Here is a 20,651-nt window from a genome sequence, read left to right as displayed (position 1 = left end):
AACCCCTGTTGCAACAGGAGGCCAACAGGTCGGGCGGGGCGGGGCGGCCCGGGGGTGGCCCTACGCGGGCGGAGGGGGCCGGGGAGGGGGCGGGGTGGGCGGAGGGGGAGTGGTGGGCGGGGAGGGGGCGGGGTGGGTGGAGGGGCTGGGGAGGGGGCAGGGGAGGGGGAGCGGTGGGCAGGGTGGGCGGAGGGGCGGGAGAGGGGGAGGGGTGGGCGGAGGGGCCGGGGAGTGGGAGCGGTGGGCGGAGGGGCCGGGGGAGGGGGAGCGGTGGGCGGAGGGCCGGGGAGGGGGCGAGGGAGGGGGAGAGGCTGGGGAGGGGGCGGGGGAGGAGGATCGGTTGGTGGAGAGGGCCGGGGAGGGGTGGCGGAGGGGGAGGGGTGGGCGGGGTGGGCCAGGTAGGGGGCGGAGGGTGTGCGGGGTGGGGAGGGGGCAGGGGGGGAATGGGGGGGGGTAGGGGGATGGGGCGGGGGGGGAATGGGGGGCGGGTAGGGGGATGGGGTAAGAGTAGGGCGCGGGCAGCGTGGGGGGGGGATGGGGGGGGTAGGGGGTGGGCGGTGAGGGTAGGGGGGGGTAGAGGGGTAGGGCGCGGGTAGGGTGTAGGGGGGGGTGTAAAGGTAGGGGGGGTAGGGGGATTGGGGGGGGTGGAGGTAGGGGTAGGGGCAGAAGGTGGGGGGGATGGGGAGGGGGGGTAGGGCGCGAGGATGGGGGGGGGATGGGGTAGGGCATGGGGGTAGGAGTGGGGAAGGGTAGGGGTGGCTGGGGGGTTGGGGGGCCGCGCTGTGTGGGGAGCGGTGGGCGCAGTGGGGAGGGGCGGCCGCGGGGAGGTGTTGGGGGGTGTAGGGGGTTTGGGGGGATGGGGGGCGAGGGATGGGGGGGGAGGGGGTTTTGGGGGCGGGGGGCGAGGGGGGATGGGGCGCGGGAGTGTGGGGGGATGGTAGGGGGTAGGGTGAGGGAAGGGGAGGGGGGGAAGCTTAGGGGGTTGTGGGGGCCGCGTGGGTAGGGGCTCGCCCATACTTGCCTAAATGTCTACTTAGCCTCATTATCCCTCACCTGACCTCCCACTCACCCATCGACCCGCCTGCCTGTTAGAGGTGGCTGGGCAATTCTGATTATACAAATAAAAAATTTATGGTATATTTTTGTTATTAATTTAAGTTAATATGTTTTTTTATTTACTAATTTATGTGTTTTTTTTTAGGAAAATGGCATCAAGGAAACTTTCTATGAATCTTTCTGGACCAAAGAGTCTTAAAGATGTGTCTTCAAAAAACATTGGTGAACGAACTCCACCTGATCTCATGCCTACAAATATTTCAAGTGCTTCAAGTGATAAGAAGCTAATCTCAGATTGGAAAAGTTCAAAAGAGGTGAAATTTCCATCAAGAGTCTGGTATGTGAAAGAAAGAGAGAGCACAACTGTGAATATATATCTATAGATTGATATACCCAATAATAATGAAAATTTGGAGGTGATGGGAAGAGTCATAGATATGTGTTCGGTACCAAACACTGAAGTTGTTTACGTACTTACAAAAGCTCCCAAGTCACATGAAAGGATTAAATACCGACTATCATATTCATTATATGACACGAGAGAGGTATCTACAAAGTTGTGTAAACAAATCGTAAATGAGATGACACAAAACATCGTAAGTATTGTTATTTGTATTTTTATTTTGCGTTTTGAAAGTGTCTCGCTATATTTTTTTAACTTTGTTTATATTAACATATGATATTTTGTTTGGCAGAATTTTGTTGAAAGCTGTTCAATTAGGTTGGGAGGCATTCATTTCATAGAGCATGATATCATGAAAGTTGTCAGCCATTTTTACTCAGTGTCAGAAGAAGATATGGAAAACATGGAAAATGTAGTAATTGATGATGCTACAAAACTACATCTAAAGAATCAGAAAAAAAGGCCTCTGGTGGATAAATCTAGCAAGGGTAAACAAGTTACTTTTGAGGACGATGAAGTTGAAATTGACAATGAAGCATATGTTGCCATTACTGAAGATGACATTGGAACTGAAGAAGGTCGTAAAAGACCAAAAGTAACAATTCCCAAGAATAGATCTCTTGAGAATGTTATGACGAAAAAAAGTAGAGTTGAAGATCTTGAAGTAGTCATTACCAGCAGTCAAGAACCTAGTGAAACTTCAAAAGAAAGAAGAGAAATCATTACACTAGGAGCTGATTTAGATGATGGAATAATCAAAACAAAACAAAATGCCATTCGACAGAATTTGACAAAGAGAAACTTAATTGATGGTGGTCATACATTTCAGTTAAATGTCAGACAAACCTATAAGGCAAGTGAAGGACAATGCCAATATCAAGTCAGAAAGCCACATCATCTGCATGTTCACAACTTGAAGACATTGATGAGGTACAATCCATATGCTCATGTGGTTAGTTATGTGCTTCTTGTTGATCCACTTCAAGTTCCCAAAAAAGAAGCATTTGATAAGTCAAAATGTTTTGAATACAATTATTATGTGCTTGGGGGGAACCATTCTGTTGAAGCTCAAAGACAATTGATGGAGGAATATCCTAATAACCCACGTTTTGAAACAATGAAATGTATCATTTATGCTGGTTTAAATGAAACAAAAGCAAAGTTAGTGGCATGGGATCATAATTCAGATAATGAATATAGGATGTCTATGACTTTGATCCAAAAGGTTAGATTTATTCATAGTGAATTCCTAGAAAAATGTGGTGGGGATAAGATAAATATTACTGCAGATTTCTGAAAGGAATGTTGTATGGAAATAGGCTATCAAATTGAAGAGAAAACCAATTCAAAAGGTGGAAAAGACAGCAGATATAACGATTTATTCAGAGGTGTTGATAACATTTTCCAATTGGCATTTAGAACTGGAGATATTTGGAATTTGATTGATGACATTTTTAGCATGTGGGAAGACATTGGCATTAAAAACCAGAGGGTCAAAAAGTCTAAGCCATTGATATGTAGCAACAATAAATCAGCTCCTGAACTGAAGCAACTTCCAGACGATATGACCATCACGCCTTGGAGGGCGATGCAAGGAGTGAAAGATGAAAAAATTGTCAAAACAATATTATCTCGTGTGAGGTCAGGGGAATTATCATTGGAAGAAATGTTTGAAGAATTTCAAAAGTAAGTTTGCTGAATTATTTTTACTTATTTCCAGGATTATAGTTATCTTTTAAATAAAACATGTTGTTATTGGTAGTATTTGTTATACATATCATTATATTAACTTTTTATTACTTTATCTATGCAGTCACAAAGTTTACATGAAAATTCAGGAACAAATGGTGAAATTGTTGAATGAAGATAGTTGGGATGATGTTGTACGCAACTATCCAGATTCAAGTTCTACATCAACATTAAAAGCTTTTTATCTTGCATTTAAAAAGGTAAATTGATTTATACATTCAGTTTTAATCATCTTTGTACTATTTTTAATTTAAATCTTACACATAAATTTGTTTGTTTGGTAAAAGATGAGGAAAGAAGATAATGGAGCACCAGACAGTTTCAAGACTTTTATTGAAAAAATAAAGATTGAAAGACTGAGAAAGCAACGTATTAAGAATGTTGAACTTTATCCAACTCTTAATCATTTCATTTGGAATGGGCTAGACACTATTCAATATCAAGTAATACAAGGTGACTGTGAAGACATTGCTAAACTCGTACCAAAAAGGGATTATGCCCTGGTTATTGCAGATATTCCCCATGGTTTCAATATTCCAAACATTTACTATGATAGTGACCCTTATACTTATCAAGCTTTTAATAAAGTGGTGGCGGGATTTATGGAAGTGACGTCATCACCATTATGGAGATTTGTGACATTTCATTCAGACACACAATTGGCAATGGTATTGTCAAGCTTCAAGGGGAAAAAAATTCAAGGATGCAGCTTACATGGTAAGATGTTTAAAGGTATATTTGATTAATGTTGAAAAATTCATTTATGTACAAGTTAATTGAAATTTTACTATTTTATGTTACAGGCAAAAGTCAAATCTTCTTAACAATGAAGATCAACAATTTATAAATGACTGTGAGTTCATTCATATTGATAGTTGGGCAAAAGATGATAGCCATATGTCTATGATTTTTAATCGGGTGGACAGAAAGAGTCATAGCCAAATACTGACTTATGATGCTGTTGTGAGAAAACTAACATATGAAGACAAAGAAACGAAAGGAGAGATAGTTAACATTTATCAGAAACCACAATTATTGATTAACTATCTTATAGACATATGTTCAAATGAAGGAGATTGGGTTCTGGATTTATTTTCTGGCTTAGGTAGGTTTTGCCACATGGAATTGAATTTCAATATGTTCTTTTTTTTTAATTAATATGTCATTGTACTAATTTACTTCATTATTTTTTTGTGCTTGATAATTAGGTACAACACTAGCATGCTGCCTTCAAAAAGGAAGAAATTGCATTGCAATTGAGAAAGATCCATTACAATGCAATTTCATTCAGCAAAGAATTAATGCTCTTCAATTTCTTCCAGATGCAATGCAAGAAATTGGGTTGAAGAAAGGGGACTTTAGTGAATCACGTGTGGCAAAAAAGGCAAAGGAACCCCAACCACCATTACATGGAATGTTTGGAAAGACATATATTGGGAGATTTGCAGACATCAAAGACCCATTAGAAGAGGAAATTGCGCAAAAGGAAGCAGAAAATATTGTGGAAGATGACAATGATGAAACTCTAGAGGACGAAGAGTTTGGATTACGTGACATTGTTGATTAAATTTAAGTTATACCTGGAAATCAAGCTTTGTAATGTTTTGACTCTGACATTTCATGAAAAGAATAATCAATGAATTAAAGTTGTTATGTGTTCAATATTTGTAATTTGTGATTTTCGCATTGATTTTTAAGTTAATTATTATTTTTTGAAAAAAAAGTTGTTATTATTATTTTTTTGACATGAAATTCATAAAAAAAACTATTATTTGACCATTTTTAGTTAATATTTTTGTATAAAAATTGTGATTTTGACATGTTAATTCTAGCAAAAAATTATCAAAACGTTTAGTTTTTTTGTTATATTTATGTTAAAAATGGTTATTTTTATGTCCATTGTTAAAAAATGTTGTTTTTTAGAAACAATTATTTCATGTGGATTGAAAAATTATTTAAGGATGTATAAATATGTAGATTATCTAATATTCAAACTATCGACTTTCTAATTTAAAAATGCAAAACAATAAAAACCCCACTAAAAAAAAAAAAATTAAGATAGAGAACAAGAAAATATGAATAAAATGACCACTTCAAAAACTATCAAATTTAGAAAATAATTTTTTACATTTCACACACTAGAAAACTTAAAGTCAAAAAATAGGTCTTTTAAAAAAAGGGTTTGATGCAGAATACTCACTTTTTAAAATCAGCATGAAAATCACTACCATTCTAAAACTTAATGCACATGAAAAAAATTAAAGTTCCAAAAACCATGTTCTAAAAAAAACATGTGTATTCTGCATCACCACTTTTGAAAATCGGGTCATTTTTTTGCTATCTCTACGAAACGGGTAACAGTATCAGTTCCCGTTTCAAAGTTTACATTGTTCAGATCTTCCTCCTTTCTCGATCTTTTTTAATTTCCATGCCCAAAATATAGTTTGCAGCACCAAGATCTTTCATGTCGAATTTGGACAATAATTGGGTCTTCAAATCCTGGATAATTTCTTCATCATTTCCAACCAGCAACATATCATCCACATACAAGACTAGATAAATAACACAGTCACCAATTAATTTAAAGTACACATAGTGATCTGCTTTGCTTCCGGTGAAGCCAAGTCCCCGTATAGATGTATCAAATTTCTGATACCACATCCTTGGTGACTGTTTTAACCCATACAGAGACTTCTTTAACTTGCATACCAGTTCTTTGTTACCCTTCAACCAAAAACCTTTAGGTTTCTTCATGTAGATCTCCTCTTCTAGATCCCCATGAAGAAATGATGTCTTCACATCCATCTGTTATACCTCAAAATCAAAAGTAGCAGTAACAGATAAAAGTAATCTAATAGAAGCTACCTTGACAACAGGAGAAAAAATATCACCAAACTCAATTCCTGGCACTTGGGAATAACCTTTTGCTACCAACCAAGCTTTGTATTTCTCCACCTTTCCTTCTGAATTTGTCTTCTTCTTGAACACCCATTTGCTTCCAATGGGTTTCCTTCCAGCTGGTAACTCCACCAGATCCCAAGCCTCATTTTTGTGCAAAGATGCCATTTCATCAACCATGGCCTCTTTCCAGAGTTTGCCATCCTTTGAATCTACTGCTTCCTTCAAAGTTTTGGGATCATCACTAGTAACAGATAAAGTAAAATTTGAACAAAAAGAAGATGGACTATACCTTTTTGGCTACCTTCTTTCTCGAATTGATCTTCTCACACTCAGAGTTTCTGGCTCTTCATCTTCTGATTCCTCCTCTGCTGCAGAGTATGATTCTTCCTCCTTAAGCTCAAACTCTATCTTATCAGGTTCCTTTGGTTGGACTTCATGTTTAATAACATCTTTCACCTCTCTGAACACCACATCTTGGTTGTACACAACCTTCCTTGTTACTGGGTTCCAAAGCTTATAACTGTTTAAACCATCCTTATACATAATAAAGATGCACTTTTCAGATTTACTATCCAACTTGGTTCTTTTATCCTTTGGACCATGTACATATGCATCACATCCAAATACCTCCAGATGTGAAAGAGAGGGTTTCTTACTAGTCCATACCTCTTGTGGAGTCTTATCCTCCAACTCTGATGAAGGTGATCTGTTAACCAGGTAACATGCTGTCTCCACCGCCTTTGCCTAGAATTCCTGTCCTAACCCGACACCACTGAGTATGCTTCTCGCCATTTCCATCAACATCATGTTCATTCTTTCTACAACTCCATTTTTATCAGGTGTGTATAGAGTAGTCTTCTACTGTGCTATACCACACTTCTTACATAATTCTGCAAATTCCTTACTACAAAACTCTCCACTGTTATCTGTCCTCAACACCTTTATCTTCTTCTCTGTCTGGTTTTCCACCAAAGCCTTAAATTCTTTAAACCTGTCAAAGACTTTAGATTTATTCTTAAGGAAATATATCCATGTATTCCTTGGGAAGTCATATATAAATGATACATAGTACACAGACATACCCAGTGATGGAACCTTCACAGGTCCAAACACATCACTGTGCACAAGTTCTAATATCTATTTCTCCCTCTTACCACTAGAGGGGAACTCACCTGATTCTGCTTCCCATATACATAATTTTCATAGAAATAAAAATCCAAAGATATATTACTCATACCTTTACCATGAAGTATTCGAAGGCCCTTCTCTCTAATATGTCTAAGCCTTTGATGCCACAGCATGGTCTTCTCTCCAGAGACCACTAGATTTTCTACTCCACTTTCAGGAACCACAAAACTGTTGCACCCATCAACAACAGTGCTACCTTGCAGCTTGTACAAAGTTCCAATCCAAACTCCCCTCATCAATACCAGTGCTCCCTGAACCATCTTGTAGGTATCCTTCTTGAACACTATTTTTACACCTGCATCATCTAGCTTGCTTACAGAAAACAAATTTCTGGCCAATGCAGGAATATGCAGAACAATCGGAAGTGTTATAACCCTTCCACCTTGCAACTTCAACTTTACTTTTCCGCGACCAATGATTCTAGCCTTCTTGTAATCCTCCAAGAAGACATCACCACCATCATATTTCTCATACTCGTAGAACCACTCTCTATGGGGAGTGAAGTGAAAGGATGCACTTGAGTCAATCAACCATGCCTCATGATCTACATGTGTACTTGAAGAAGCCAAGTACACATCCCCACCTTCATCTGAGGTGGTTTTCGCCTCTGCATAAGGAGCATCATTAGATCCCTTTCCTTTATCAGGAGCTTTAGATTTACAACCCCTTTTGTAGTGCCCTTCCTTTTTGCATTTCCAGCACACCACCTTTATAGGTTTTCCTGGAGATTTAGATCTCCCACTCGATGACTTACTTTTGTTTTTGTTCTAGGACTGTCCTCGTATAGACAAGCCACACCATTCTATCTCTCCATACTTTTCCATCTCATCTCCTTCGTTAGCAAGGATGAGACTATTTCATCAAACTGCAAGGCAGTTGCATTGCTACCTATTACAATAACCAGAATATCCCACGAATCTGGTAGAGAATACAAAAAATTGATGCACTTATCTTCATCTGAAATTTTAATATCAACAAATAATGACTAACTTACTACAGTATTAAAAGCATTCAAATGCTCTATCACTGAGTCTCCATCTTTCATCCTCAGGTTATACAACTTTTTTTGTAGGAATAGTTTATTCACCAGAGACTTAGATTGGTACAAAGTCCCTAATTTGTACCACAAAGCCTTAGCCGTAGCTTCCCCTGATACATTCAATAGTACTAAATCTAAGACACACAATCATATTGTGCTTTTTGCCTTGAGATCCAACTTCTTCCATTCTTCATCGGACACTCCCGTTGGTTTAGTACTCGGATCTACTGCGATCCACTAATCTTTATCCACCAACAGATCCTCCATCTTGAGTTTCCACAACTCAAAACTCTGACTATTCAATTTCTCGATCTCTATATTTCCACTGCTCGCCATCTTCTTTCACTGCCAGAATCGATCCCGCAGATCTCCCACTGAACAGGGTTTACCACAGGCCTGGGTGAAACCCCTCAGCAACAAAGGCATCCCCTTGAAGCCAAAATAGCTTTGATTCCAAATGTAGGTTTTAACTCCGTACAGAAATTAACTGCGTACGAATTCTAAAACACAGAAAATAAACAATGCGAGAGCATAACAAATAAAACACATATACACAAAGATTTTCCCCTGGATCCCAAACTAGGACTACCTGCTTGATTTTTCATAATGTTCCTTTCAATGTTACAATAGATATATATACATGATGAAGCATCCAATACCATGGACCGAAAACCATCACGTCCAAAACCATGGACCGAAAAAACCAACGCGTTGAAAACCATGTGTGAAAGCCATGCAAAAAACCATAGGTAGGTTCGCCCCACTTAATATAGGGTCCAAAAATATAAGACAACCCCAACAACCCATATAACACAACCCCAACAACCCCTACGTGGGCTAGTCATGGAAATAATATAAAACAACCCCAACAACTAACACTCTTCCCGAGGAAACAAACAAAGTTACCCTAGGCACTAACGCACTTAATGCATTGCTAGGAAGCTTTATAAACTAGGTTGCTAGTTCCTGGAGAGTGTTAGCTTGACAATTAGGCCTATGAACTTGGTCAGTATTTCATTCATGCTACATTTCTCCTCTGAGCTAGTGAGGAGGTCATTTTCCTGTATAAAAGATGCCCCCTAAAGTGTGATAACAGAGGCATAGACGATGACCAAAATACTTTATATAACTGTCACTACCTTCTGGAAAAAGAGAGAGAGGATCAGAGATTTGGGAATATGAGAAACCTGATACAACACATATATAGAAAAACTAAAATCATGTCCTGAGTCGGGAATTCCCATGCTTAGTAGTTATGTTAGAGCAATTTCTCAACAAAGAGATATGAAGATCGTATCCTCTGATAAAACAATGTTGAACTTGTGTCATAATAAGATCATTCTGAGGAGTTGTCTCCAAAACATAATATACGCAACTTGGGAGAGGAAACAAGGCTGAGTGATGTAAGCCTATACCCAGGTCTTGATTTCCGCTTCTCCTTAACAACATAGTTCGATACATGTGAATAAAGGAATTGAGGTCAAACATGCATGAAATCGTCTGATTACCAGTCAATAATGAAGATTGTTAACAAACACGAGGATGGCCACCGATCATGGTGATGGTCTCCAAGATGCACAGTACAACATAATGAGTGTGAACAATGTTTTTGTCATCGAACACTCATAGAATTGTTTAACCAGGAACCAATAATGAAAACCCCTGACCAAACAAAAGGTAACCTACCACTAATGTCTTCAAGTTCCAAGGCACTGAAGTGTTTTTGGGTCTGCTTCCTAGATAAAGTATTGAAGTCGATAGGAAGATACCTGTCGAAAGGTAGGCAATAATGTGTCCTACATCAGTCGACATGGAACAGGGCAAGAATGATTGTTTTTTGAAGAATAGTTTGAACATTGGGTAAAAATGACAAAGGGCATGATGGAAGAATATCCTTGATGGTTTGATGGAGGAAATAGAAGATAAAGGTTTTCCTTTGAATAATAGAAGGCACGACACAAAGGTTTTAACCATGTAGCACTAGACTCGTGAACACCAAAGAGTGTTAGGATACAGAGATGCAAGAACATCGGGGTTTATAGGATAAACTCATAGGATGGTAAGGTTCATATTGAGAGGCCGTTACAAGGAAGGTTTTGCTAAGGGAGTGCCATGTTCAAGAGAGTGACTGCTGCCGAAAATCTCTTTTCAAAACACTGACACAAAGCAATTGTATTGTCCATTTTCCCCATCTGATTAATTTAGTGATTACAGAGGGTAAACTCATTGGTATTTTCATATTTCAAGAGTATGAAAAGATCGTAAAGAGTGATTCCATTCCCCATCTGTTTAATTTAATGAGTCCATACGGGTAAACTCGGTGGTCTTTCCATATTTTGAGAGTCTGGAAAGATCGTAAAGAGTGACTCCAGGGTGGTTCCTTTGTCGTAGTTTTAACCAGGTGCGACAAAGGTTTAATAGTATACCCAAAAAGGTTCCTTATTTTTAAGTTAATCTATCAAGTTCAGATAATGAGATAAACCTACGCTCAATAGATGTTTGCCTCATTTTGTTACAAGTATGAAGAGATGGAGTAAACTCGATATTCGTCGTGAAATTTTCATGAGTCACATGACGACAAACTCAATTGATCTTCATAAAATTTTAATGAGTCAAATGAATAAAACTCGAGGTATCTTTCTCAGTTTAATGAGCAAGGAGAAAGAGCTAAAAGAACTGCTCATTCCTTCTTCATAGATTTAACAAGCCCGAAGAAGTGAAAAATTTAGGGTTTTTTCAATTTAAGAGCAAAAGATTCCCAAAAAAGAAAGCGCTCATATCATCGTCGTAGGAGTTTAACAAGCCCGATGATGAAAAAAATGGGGATTTTTCAGTTCAAGAGCAAGAAAATATCCCATAAAAGAAAGATCTCATTGAGAATCAAACACAGTCATTTCTGCACTTCAGCCCTGAAAATCCTTTCATCAAAACTTGAGTAATTTATGACAATATGTGGATACGGTGTTTGATAAATATCATAGGAAATGAACTACTTCTACTTTAATGACTTTAATTAAGACAAGTCATACTTCCAGAGTGACTATAAGGGGGTTTTTTCCCCTCCACTTTCACCATTTGCATCATTTTAGTGTTGTGAGAGTGTTTTGTAGCCAAAGAGGAGTATATCTTCCACGAATGATTGTGGGAAATCTAGGCGACCATTCGACTTGACGTCTGTCCTAGGTAGATGCCAAAACCCTTATCCTACATTATTTAACCTTTTTTAGCTACATTGGGGGTGGATTTTTAGACTTTGGGGAAGCCCTAGGTCATTAAATGCGGCTAACACCCCCTTTTAGGCCTAGAGGGAGCGTTAAACGCCCTTCACGACCTGGAGGAGGGCATTAGTCCACCCTGATTTCCATAAAGGGGGGTGTTAATGCATGAGGGTGCATTCTAAAACCCCAACAAGTGCTTTCCCAAGAATTTTTTCCATTTGCACTAATTTTTGGGTTGATTTGTGCAGGTTTTGATCAATCATGACTAGTTTATGGAGAGAACAGGCCCATGATCGACAGGAATTACTTATGTGAAATGATCAAGCTTGTATACTTGCATTGCGCTGATGTGGTTTGATGAAATATGCACAACTTGACCTGATGAAAGGTCAGGAGGAACTTTTAAGCTGGATCATTCAGCGTTGGGATGAACACCAAGGGGTGTTCAAGATCGGGGACGATGAGCTTGTAATCGATAGAGATGACATATTTTTTTGACTAGTTTGTCATGTAGAGGAGCATGAGAAAACTTGACTGACGGTAGGCCCGATCCTCGATCCACCTTAGAGATGATCCGAGCTTATTATATCCCTGAGAGTGGACTTGTGAGCAATAGGGTCCTTATAGAGCAGATTAGATCTAGGTTTTTTGAGGGTCATGTTATGGCTGATTGTGTGCTTGGTGGGGTCTACGAGTCCCCATGTTGTGACAATGGCCCAAATATTGCTTCCCATTGATTGTGTCCAACCATAGATCTTCAACTGGTTTGAGGTGGTGCTTCGTCAGTTGAAGGCGGAGTTGACTACATGTAAGACTCTGACAAAAATAAATATTGGGTACGATACTCTCATTGTATCCTTTATACTTGAGAGGGTTCTAGTTATGCGACCACAGATGAGTTTAGGTCCACTTGATCTGAGAGAGCCTAGGTAGAGGCGATGGGCATCTCTCAATCCTCACACTAGAGGGGGATCCAATTTGGCATTTTTTCAAAGAAGATTTCTTGGAATGGATCAGTGGTCAAATCGTGATGATAAATGACTATGCCTATGAGGGCATGGAATTTATAGGTGATCCTAACTTGATACTAACGCCTTGTACAAACTAGGGGCCTCAAGGTAAGAAGGTTTTTAAGAGTAGTTAAAGTATTTTTGAGCTTTTGAATGTTTACTTAATGTCTTTGTTTATTTTATGGGTGACCAAGTACTAACATGAATATTTTTTCTTGATACAAATGTGGCACCGGTGCGACCTGCAGGAGAGGGGCTAGCTATCTGAAGGTGGGGGAGATGCTCAGAGTCTCCACGAGGTTCTAAGGAACCTCAAAGGTCTGAGTATGGGTGTTATCCCCTTCCTATGAGGGATATTCGAGCTCACATGCAGTGACACACTGTTGGTGTGCCTAAGTGGTTTCTAGTTCCTATTCGGAGGATAGCTAGAGTTGTCTTATTTTTTCATGAGCATTAGGATCTATTATTAGGAACATGGTATATCTAGCGGGTGTTTATAGTGAGTCTTAGTAGCCATTTTGTACTTAAAAACACCCAAGTTTTGGGGAATTTTCTAACGTAAAAGACTGGATTCAATATATATATATATATATATATTTTGGTATTTTATGATGTAAATTTTTTTTAAGTGTTTTTTGTAAATTTTTAACTGTGTAAATATTTACTTTCATACATGTTTCTATAATAAAAGAGAAAGATGTCAATCTAACACATAGTTTTCCAATGAATCAACAATTGTATTAAATTCTTGAGGAATGTGTTCATATGTGATAAACTCAAATTGATGTTCCAGGAGTCGTACCCTTAAATAATGATGTAACAAGATTGGATTACGAATGTGATAATGATTTGTCAACTGCATAAGGATAAGTTGAGACTCTAACCTGACCACTAGATTGGAGATGTCCTGAGATGACACTTTAGTGAGAAGTGAAGTTAGAGACATATTCTCAGCGATATTGTTGGTGGCAGTACCAAGAAAGACTCCCCCAGAACAAAGCAGTTTCGACTAAGGTGTGTAAATGACCCAAGCAACTAATGCAACGTGCCCTGTGTGACAACTAACACCATATGTGTATCCTACGTATGCTAAGGGTAACGAAGACATATGCACAACGAGAAATATGTATGAGACAACTACTCAAAAAATACCAAAAGAAATGTAGTCACATAAAAAGAAAAACAAAACTTATAAATACATAGAATTACAAAGCACATGCGTAGTGCAATACTAGGCATAATACTTTTTTAGATAGAGCCCGTTTTGGGGATCATCGAGTGGGATTCCTTCCCAGTCCTAAAGTTCATATGCCCCTTTTGAGAGGGCCTTGGTGATGACATATGGATTGAGCCATAAGGGTTGAAGTGTTCCTACCCCCAAGAGGTCATGCTTTTGTTCATAGAGTAAAACAAGATCTCCCTCTTAGTAAGAATGAGGCTTGACATTTTTGTCATACTGGGCTTTGACCTGAAACTTGTGGGTTTTGAGTGCCAATTCGACATCTTGACAGGTTTCATCCAGTTGATTAAGGTATAGTAGACACTCTTCTTTGGCAGTGGTGTCGGGAAAGAGTTCAACAACAATTTGTAAGGAAGGAATCTGACATTTGATAGGTAAAACGACTTCGAGGCCATAAGCTACTTGAAATGGTGTAAAGCCTGTAGCTTTTTTTACTGAAGTTTGGTATGCCCATAGTGCAAGATATAACATTTGATGCCAGTGGGTTTTGTGATTACCAAGGAAAATCTTAAGGATGGAAAATTATCTTGAAGTTTAAAAACAATGGCGAATATCACTAGTCGCTAATATGCAAACTATAAAATTTTTATTGATGTATTTGTAAAATTATTCAAATTTATAATGATTTTATATATACGCTTTATATAATGTTGGCGATTTTTAAGGTAAAATAATTTTATATTGTAAAATTTGGGCAAATCATTTTTATAAAAAAATGGAAAATGACAAATCTTTTTTTTGGAAAAATCATGGAAAATTAGCCCACCCATGAATATTAGCCCCTAAAATTTTCCGTGGTGATTACCTACTAACCTATGGATCATGGTCTTTAAGATGCCATTAACAACTTCTACTTGGCCATTAGCTTGGGGGTAGTAGGAGGACAATTGGTCCTGGCGAAAACCGAGCAACGATGTTAAGTCTGACATCATGTAATTTTGAAAATGAGACCCATGGTCTGTAATGATCATGTGGGGCACATTGAAGCGATAGATAACCTGATTGAACAGGAATAGCACCGTGGTTTCTCCATCAGCCCAAAAAGTGGGAAGGGCTTCGACGCATTTCGTGAAATAGTCCACAACTACAATAATGTAGTTGTGTTGGCAGAGGAAGTGGGGTTGCATGTAACAAAGTCAATACCCCATTCAGAAAAAGGGCTGGCGGAGATGACCAAGTGTAGTAGGTCTAGACGAGCGCACATTTTCTTTGTAAACACTTGACAAGGGTAGCACGACCAGATAGCCTTGTTACAATCTTTGAACAATGTTGGCCAGTAGTAGCCTGCACATAAAATTTTCTCAACAGTAGACATGCTAGAAAGATGAGCGCCACATTCCCCAGCATGGCAGTCATTTAAAACGTGTTCCGCCTCTTCATGAGTGAGGCAACGTCGAAGAACTGTATCAGTGCCACGATGATATAAAGTATCATTTAGCACTAAATAGTGTTGCGCTTGGTGGTGGATGTGACGATGGTCACCTGACGATAGTTCAGGGTGGAAATGTTGTGCTTGGAGGTAGACAAGAATGTCACCATACCAAGGGTCAGTAGAGTTGATCAGATAGACATCTTCATCCAGGAGAGGATCATGGGCTATCTCTTTGGGATCAACAATGGGAAGATTCGACAAAAGTTCGACGAAGACTAAGGATTTTTTCACCTTGGTAGTGGTGAAAACCAAATCAAATTGTTGGAGGATAACTATCCATTTGGAATATTTTCCTCCAATGACTTGACGAGACAAAATGTGTCTCATGGGATTCTCCAAAGCGATGATGGTAGTCTGTCGTAGTAGTATGTAATGTCAGAATCGATTGACAACAAAGACAACTGCCAAGGACAACTTTTCCACATGTGAATATTTGAGTTCGAGCCTAGCCAGGCCTTTTGACAGATAATAGATCACATGCTCACTCAGATCATCATGAGTTTGAACCAAGACCATTCCAAGAGAGGATGGCAAGGTTTCCAGGTAGAGGAGAAAGTCGCATCCATAATTGGGAGCACTAAGAAGTGGGGCTGATATAAGTTCCTTTTTCAAGGCATCAAATGATCATTGGGCTTGATCATCCCACAAGTATGGTACTCCCTTCTTGAGTAGGTGCATAAAGCCTTTCGTTAACTCGGCATAATTTACGATGAACCGTCGTAAGAAGTTTGCTTTCCCTTGCAAATGTTGGAGCTAGAAAATGGATCGCGGTTCAGGAAATTGAGTAATTTCCTTTACCTTATTGGGATCAACCCTCATCCCATACTTAGAGATAATGAAAACAAGTAGGCATCTAGAATCGACAAGAAAACACATTTATGTGGATTCAGAAGTATGTTATAGAACCTGCACCTAAGAAAAATTGCTTGTAAATGAACTAGGTGTTGAGCTTGCTTCTTGAATGGGATGGGAAGTTATCCAAGTAAGCTTGAACAATATGTTTGATATCGTGGAATGCGTAGTCCATGGCTTGTTGAAATTTTGCTCCAGTATTCCTTAAACCGAATAGGAGTTTTCGATACGCAAATATTCCCCAAGGGAAAATGAAGGTGGTTTTGTGTTGGTCTATCGGTTTTATGGCGATCTGGTTATAACCTAAGAAACCATCCATGAATGAGAAGGATTCACAACCGGCACAGTCATTAAATATTTGGTCGATGAATGGTGTTGGATAATTATCCTTTGGAAACACAACATTCAAGTCTCGATAGTTGACACAAACATGGATGGTACCCTGTTTCTTATCGACAGGAACCAAATTGGAAACCCATTCCATTAAGGGAACAGGGTAGATGAAACCAACACATAACAATTTTTCCACCTCAGTCTTGATGACTACAGTTTTGCGGGGGTGGAATGGTTGAAGCCTTTGGTGGATAGGCTTGGCATTTTCATATACCTTGATCTCATGCTCAACAATAGATGGGTCTATGCCAGGCATTTCCTCGTAAGACCAAGCAAATACATCGTGAAATTCCTTAAAAAGGTAGGTGAAGCTTGTAATTTCCTCAGGAGTGCAATCGACTCCAACCTAGATGTTTTCCATGATGCTTGTCTTGACAAAAATATCAATGAGAAATGTATTTGAAATATTTCCCATGTTCCCTTCCGAATCCAAAGTTTGGATAGTCGTATAAGGTGAGGGAACGATTTCAGGTGTGTCAAAAGACAGGATTTGTATGGGCATCGTGTCCAAATCAGATATCGAAACACGATGGTGAGAGTCCTCCCAAGGTCTCTCTTCTAAATAGATGATATCTAGAATAGCTTCGTCCAAAGGTAGGACTTGATTAAGGAGATCGTTAGAAGGAGCATTTATGGGAGAGTAGGTGGTACCATTGGTCGTGACCAAAGTGACCGAGATTCAGATGTAGATTGAATGGCTTGGTAGGCCAATTTAGTTGGTGACAATGGAATTTTCTCTCTGTAAGCATCAATGTCTAAAGGTGCCGGGAGGATCCAAGGATCGGTTGGTTCATGAGGAATATATGAGACCATAGAGACCATATGTGGAACCGCGAGTAGTGGGAGAGGAAAACAACCCATCAGGGAAGAGCCCCTCAATAGACTAGTACTGATACTGACGTAAGAATCAGGTACACCACCCATTAAGGGTATGAAGCTGCAAGGTAACGGGGAGTAATCTGGAGTGCAAAAGGATAGCTGGTCCACTATGACTATCCTTCCATCCAATAGAAACAGGATGATATGAAAGACAATAGACACAATGGAAGTCATCGCATAAGTCCAATTGCAACCAAACAGTAGATTATAGTCGAGTTTTTGATCCATGACTTCGATATCCACTGTTACCACTTTCCCACTCAAAGTGATGGGGTAGCTGGCAAGATAACTTTTTGGGATGAACATGTGGTTGTCAAAAGCTTTGAGGGAATTCGATGGCAGGGAGAGGGTTGGAGAACCGAAAGTGATCCAACATGAAGTTGACATGACACAGGTTGAGGCACCTTCATCAATGACAGTTTTGTGTATGCCTTGCCCATTCGAAAATATTTGCACCTGAAATGAAAGATGGTCTGAAAGGGGAGGTTTACATTTTCCCATTTCAAAATTTGCAAACATGGAATCATGAGGGTCGACCCCACCAATTGCCAAATGCAGAGCTTTCCTTTGTAGCTGTTAAAGCTAATTTGTTAGCTAAAGGATCCAGAGTTAGAAATGAAAAGAGGGGAACTGCTAAAGATGAAGCTTCACCATTAGACATCAAAATAGATAGTTTAGCCAAAATTATGGAAAGACTAATGGATAGAATAGATAACATAGAAAGGAAACCCCAATGGGATAATCAACAAGAACCTCCAGTTAGAAACCTAAACTTTAGAAAAAACCAAAATCAAAACATTGGGAAAAATGTATCGGATCAGAACATTAGGCCTGCTTTTCAAGAAAATTATGCAGAAACATCCCATCTTGAAGACCCAGAACAAGACACACAGATCAATTTAATGGGATTAGATGATGAGGATACTATTTTTCTAACCCAAGATGAGCAGGAATTGCATATGCTGCAGCAATTGCAAATCCAGTCTGGAGAGTTATTTGATTATAAACGAAGTTATGATTTTGCCATATTTGAAGTGCATAAACAATATAACTTGGGTAAAAAGAACTCTGATATCCTTGACCAAACCAAGAAAATAGTGCAAAATCAACCTAAGAAAATAAAAGAAGCCCCTGTTTCAAAGATCCTCCAAATTCTCCCTAGGCAGAACCAGAATCCTTCTGGCCCCACTATTGTAGATATAACCCCTAATCAACCTTCTGATGCTCAGCCATCCACTTCAATTCCCCATAAAGAACCAGTGGACAGACCTCAAAACACCAGATTTGAAAACCCACATAAAGAGGTTCCCAATAAAGGAAAAAAATGCCATCCTACTCAAATCTTTGATGTGAAAATTCAAAACCCTCAAACAAAGAAATCCTCTGTGCCATTCAATTTGGGAGCAAAGGTAGCTAAGGTAAAGATTTTAGTCCCTTTAACAGAACTAATCAAGAACTAAACCTATAATTCATAGATAAACAAGACTTTAAACATTGTTGAAAATGAGGATTCATTCAACTTGTTTGATGACCAACCAGAACTTATATTTGGTCCAGATGTCAATGGCAAACCACTAGAAGGAGGAGTACCACATTTCTACATTAGCCTTAGTATCCATGATAAAATATTACACAATGCAATGTTGGATTCTAGGGCCTCCCACAACTTAATCCCCAAATCAGTAATGGAGAAATTAAACCTAGACATTACAAGGCCTTACAAGGACTTATTCTCATTTGACTCAAGTAAAGTAAAGTGTCTAGGATTGATTAAAGACCTGTGTGTTACCTTAGTTTAATATCCTGCCAAAAGCATCCTTATGGATATTGTGGTTGTTGACATCCAACCAAAGTATGGCATGTTGTTATCCAGATCATGGGGAGCCAAAATTCAGGGATCTTTACAACTTGATATGTCATATGCAACAATCTCTATTTTTGGACAACCTAAGAAGCTGTACCAAGAAACCTTAATGAAATACATGGTGAGTAGCCAGGATCAACCTCAAAACTTTCCTATCTACTTTGTACATTTAGACATTGATTCCTTTATCTTGTATAATGTTGATCAAACACAAGAAACTATTTTAGACAATATTGATACATAACCAAAAGAAATTGTAGTTTCTATTCAAAATGAAACTAACCAAACTTTAGAACTTTCCAATAAACAATGTGGCCAAATTGCTATAAATAAGGAAAAGTTTGTTGCACCAGATGATGAAAATTATGAACATGAGATATTATGGCATCTTGAGTTTGATGGGTCAGTCAATAAGTTTGGAGCAGGAGTAGGAGTATGGATATATAATCTGGAGAATAATCACTCAGAAGGCCATGCATACAGACTGAATCTTAAATGTACTAACAATATGGTCGAGTATGAAGCACTAATTTTAGGTCTTAAATTAGTTAGGAATCTAGGAGCTAAAAGAATTTCTATCATGGGAGACTCTGAACTAGCTGTAAAACAGATTGATGCTATATATATGACAAAGGACCCTAGATTATGTTGTTATAGAGGAACCATTGTAGAAATACTTAACACTTTCTTAGGAACCAAGCTTGCAGTAATTCCCAGAAAACACAGTATGTAGGCTCATAGTTTAGCAATGTTTGCCAGCACTTGCAAGTTACCCTTTCAACCTAACCATAAGTACACTGTTGAAGTTAGGCACAGACCTGGAATTCTAGATACTTTGAAGAACTGGGAAATATTTCCGATGACAAGTAGATAAATAACTTTTTAATCTCGAAAGAGGAGTTTGTAAATAGAAATATAGATACTGACACATCAATAGATCATAACATTAAAGATGAGATAGAACTATATCAGATAGAAGGTGAAGAAATAGATAGATTTCATCCTACTAAATTTACTAAGTCAGATGTAGAAAACCTAGAGCAAGTTGAGATTGATGAAATAATTAATGAAGAAACTGAAGTAATTAATATCAAAGATAATTTCTTACCTAAGGGATTAACCCATTTGGAAGATTTGTTTGATTCAAATGATGATCCTAGGAAACCTAAAATGGAACCTTCGAAATCTGATACAAAGGAGTGTAATATAGGCACTGATGAAAATCCAAAATTGATCAAACTTTTGAAATCATTACCTCCATCTGAAAAAGTGAAATACATTGAATTATTAAAATAATTTCAAGATGTTTTCGCTTGGAGTTATGAGGACCTCAAATCCTATGACACCAACATCATATAAAACACCATTCCTATAAAAGATAATCAATAGCCTTTCAAACAAAAACTTAGAAGGATTAATCCTGTCTT

Source organism: Pinus tabuliformis, chromosome J, assembly GCF_031772625.1.
Source record: "Pinus tabuliformis cultivar Carrire ecotype Pingquan chromosome J, CPIR1, whole genome shotgun sequence".
Lineage (NCBI taxonomy): Eukaryota > Viridiplantae > Streptophyta > Pinopsida > Pinales > Pinaceae > Pinus > Pinus tabuliformis.
This window is presented reverse-complemented; position numbering follows the sequence as displayed.